The following is a 3727-nucleotide window of genomic DNA, read 5'->3' as shown; positions in this document are numbered from 1 at the left end:
GATCCCAATGCCAAAAGCCAGGAGCAAAGAGCAAAGCATACTGCTTTGTCTGAATAATGCAAGATAGATCAGCAAAGTCTTCATAAGCCCAAAATATATAAAATTATAGTTAACTCATTATGTCTCCTTGAATCATAAAGTCATGTCATGAGGTTTCCATACAGAGTGTTATACATGCTTTATATTTGCACTGATATTCTAGAATATGTATATATATATATATATATATATATATATATATATATATATATTTGTATTGATTCTAAATAAAATTTTTACTCCTCTTATATAGAAAAATGTTATTTTTAGTTAGACCTCATATGACTATCCTGCAGCCTATGCAATTGGCCTTATGAATCTGTAAATATAGCACTATATACCTTACAAAGAAGTTTCACAAAATATTGTGCTTGTTTTTTTTTTTCTTTTGAACCTAAATTATTATTGTGAGGTAAATATTAGCAACTCCTTTTTACTGCTTTGGGATGATTAAGATTATCTGTGATAAATATTAAAATTGGAGTTTGAATAAAATTATGTTTCTAAAAACTTCAAAGTTTAAATGAGTTTGCTTTCGTAAATATATTCTTATTCAAAGCTAAGTTAGCACAGAGTGGTAAAGTAAAAGCTTTGTTTTTTACCCTCACATTTTTTTTTTTTTTTTTACGCTAGGTGGTTTATTTTATTTGTTCAAGGACTCATCCTGCAAGCTTTAATAGCAAGCATGGGCTTTGATTCTGGGAGCCTAGATTCACAGACTTAGGAAGACAAAAGCGAACTGTGCTCCATGTACACGGACACAAACTAAAGGCTTGTGGTTAATCAAACTGTAGTTTTAAGTTTCTACAGCCTCGCAGCCAGAAGTCACAGGCCCTTTAGGTCCTTTTGAATGCCCCAGAGGGTATCTGCACTTTTCTTAAGTTGGGCAACCTCTTCCTCCTTCAGCTTCTGGTTGATAACACTGGTCAACCCTCCAGCATTCAGGATACATGGAAGGCTCAGGAAGACTTCATTCTCAATGCCATACATGCCCTTCACCATTGTTGACACTGGGTGAACCCTGGATAGATTTTTCAACATGGATTCAATAAGATCAGCCACACTTAATCCAATAGCCCTGTTGGTATATCCCTTTAGCTTGATGACTTCATAGGCACTCTCAACCACCATCTTATGCACTTCCTTCCAATTTTCACTATCATTGTCTGTTCCCATTTCTGGATTCAGTTCCTGAAGAGAAACGCCTACCACATTCACTTCACTCCACACAGCCACGCTTGAGTCGCCATGTTCTCCCAAAATCCATCCGTGGCAGCTGCTGGGATGAATGCCAAGTTTTTCAGCCATAAAATAGCGAAATCTAGCAGAATCCAGATTACATCCACTCCCAATCACACGGTGCTTGGGTAATCCACTTAGTTTCCAGGTAACATATGTGAGAATATCCACTGGGTTGGAAACCACAATGATGATGCAGTCAGGACTGTACTTGACTATCTGAAGAATGATGAACTTGAAGACGTTAATGTTCCTTTGCACCAAATTCAGGCGACTCTCCCCCTCTTGCTGGCAAACTCCTGCAGTTACCACCACGATCTTGGAATTGGCAGTGACAGAGTAATCTTTGTCTGCCACAATTTTTGGTGTCTGAAGGAATAAACTCCCATGCTGCAGGTCCATCATTTCTCCTTTGAGTTTATCTTCCAAAACATCCACAAGAGCAAGCTCATCAGTCAGAGACTTTCCCAGAATGCTGATGGCACATGCCATACCAACTTGTCCAACACCCACTACAGTGATCTTATTGTTTGGGATTGTTCCCTCTTCTTCCGCAACTGGTGCAATCAGTTTGTCCTTAAGAGCTGCCATTGTGCCCAGGGGAAAGAAAGTTCTCCAGACAGTGGTGAGGGCTGCACGAAGAAGACGAGGTCAGCAGCGTGCGTCTCCAACCCTCACACTCTTTAATGATGTATTTTAATGATGTATTAGAGCTGCTTTTGAGGACTGTAAAGATACAATGGTCACCAATATGCTTGGTTCCATATCACTGAGGCTATAAATCACATCTGAAAAATGAAAAACACCACCATACATTTGTGATATTATTTTAGAGCAGGTTCCTAGTAAAACTGAGAGAAAGTTACAGAGAATTCCTATATACACCCTTCTCCATAGATTCACGGAGAAGGCAATGGCATCCCACTCCAGTACTCTTGCCTGGAAAATCCCATGGACGGTGGAGACTGGTAGACTGCAGACCACGGAGTCGCTAAGGGTCGGAAACAACTAAGCGACTTCACTTTGACTTTTCACTTTCATGCATTGGAGAAGGAAATGGCAACCCACTCCAGTGTTCTTGCCTGGAGAATCCCAGGGATGGGGGAGCCTGGTGGGCTGCCGTCTATGGGGTCGCACAGAGTCGGACACGACTGAAGTGACTTAGCAGCAGTAGCCATAGATTCATCCATCATCAAATCACTGAACAGCATAATGAATTTTTTTACAATTAATGAACATACAATGACACAACATACTCAAAAACCATAATTTACACGAGTCTTCACTCTTGGTGTTGTACATTAAATGGGTTCAGACACATATATGATAATATAAATTCATCTCATAGTATCACACAGAGATTCTTTTTTTTTTTGATCCTAAAAATCCTCTGTGATTACCAAATTCATCAACTCATATTCTGGCAACTCAACACTGGCAACGACTTAATTTTTTATTGTCCCCATAGTTTTATCTTATGCAGAATATCATGTAGTTTGCAGATATCAGCTGTGTTCCTCAAGCAATAAGCTAACTTCTCTGAGCTATAGATCGCTCATATGTAAAATGGAAGTCAGTGTCATCTGCTTTAAAGAATTGTAAGAATCAGAGATTGCATATAAAGGTCACAGAGTAGGCAAAAAATAAGCACTTTTTATTTCCTTAATATAGTAACAGATTCTTAAATCAACTTTATGGAATAGGACCAGTGACCTTACTGTCATATAGTTGGAATCAGAGAATATAGTTTTTCAGGTTATTTCACTTGTATTCAAGTGAATACTTGTATTCAATATAATTCCATGGCTTTGATAGCTCACTTCTTTTTAGTGCTGAATAATATTTTACTGCTTGGATATACTGCAGTATATTTATCCATTCATTTAGTTCTTCCCAGTTTTGGCAATTATGAATAAAGTTACTATGAACATTTGTGTGTGTCGATTTTATATGGACATAAATTCTCAGTTCTTTTGGGTAAATACCAAAGTGTACAATTGTTGGATCCTATGTTTAGTTTTCTAAGAAATTACCAAACTGTTTTTCAAAGTATCTGTTCCATTTTGCATTGACAGAAGCAAAGAATGAGAGTTCTCGTTGCTTTATGTCCTGACCAGCATTTGGTGTTGTCAGTGTTCCAGATGCTGGTCATTAATAGGTATAAAGTAGTATCATATTGCATTTTAAGTTTGTCTTTCCCTGATAACATAAGAGTAACAGAATTTTTAATATGCTTTTTTTTACCAACTGCATACCTACATTAGTAAAATATATGTTGAAGTCTCTGGCCCATTTTTAAAATCTGTTTTCTTATTGCTGAGTTTTTGCATTCTTTACATATGGTAGATATTGTATTTCTTTAGATGTATATTTTATAAATTTTTTTCAAGTCTGATTTGTTTTCTAATTTTCTTAACATATCCTTTCACAGTGTAAATATTTTCAATTT

At 37.0% G+C, this 3727-nt stretch overlaps 1 pseudogene; it reads right to left on the bottom strand.

Moving 5' to 3' along the window:
* Window positions 1-651: 651 nt before the first annotated feature.
* Window positions 652-1911, bottom strand: LOC110143634 (L-lactate dehydrogenase B chain pseudogene; annotated as a pseudogene).
* Window positions 1912-3727: the final 1816 nt, after the last annotated feature.

Source organism: Odocoileus virginianus, chromosome 14, assembly GCF_023699985.2.
Source record: "Odocoileus virginianus isolate 20LAN1187 ecotype Illinois chromosome 14, Ovbor_1.2, whole genome shotgun sequence".
NCBI classification, from domain to species: domain Eukaryota; kingdom Metazoa; phylum Chordata; class Mammalia; order Artiodactyla; family Cervidae; genus Odocoileus; species Odocoileus virginianus.
This window is presented reverse-complemented; position numbering and strand designations above follow the sequence as displayed.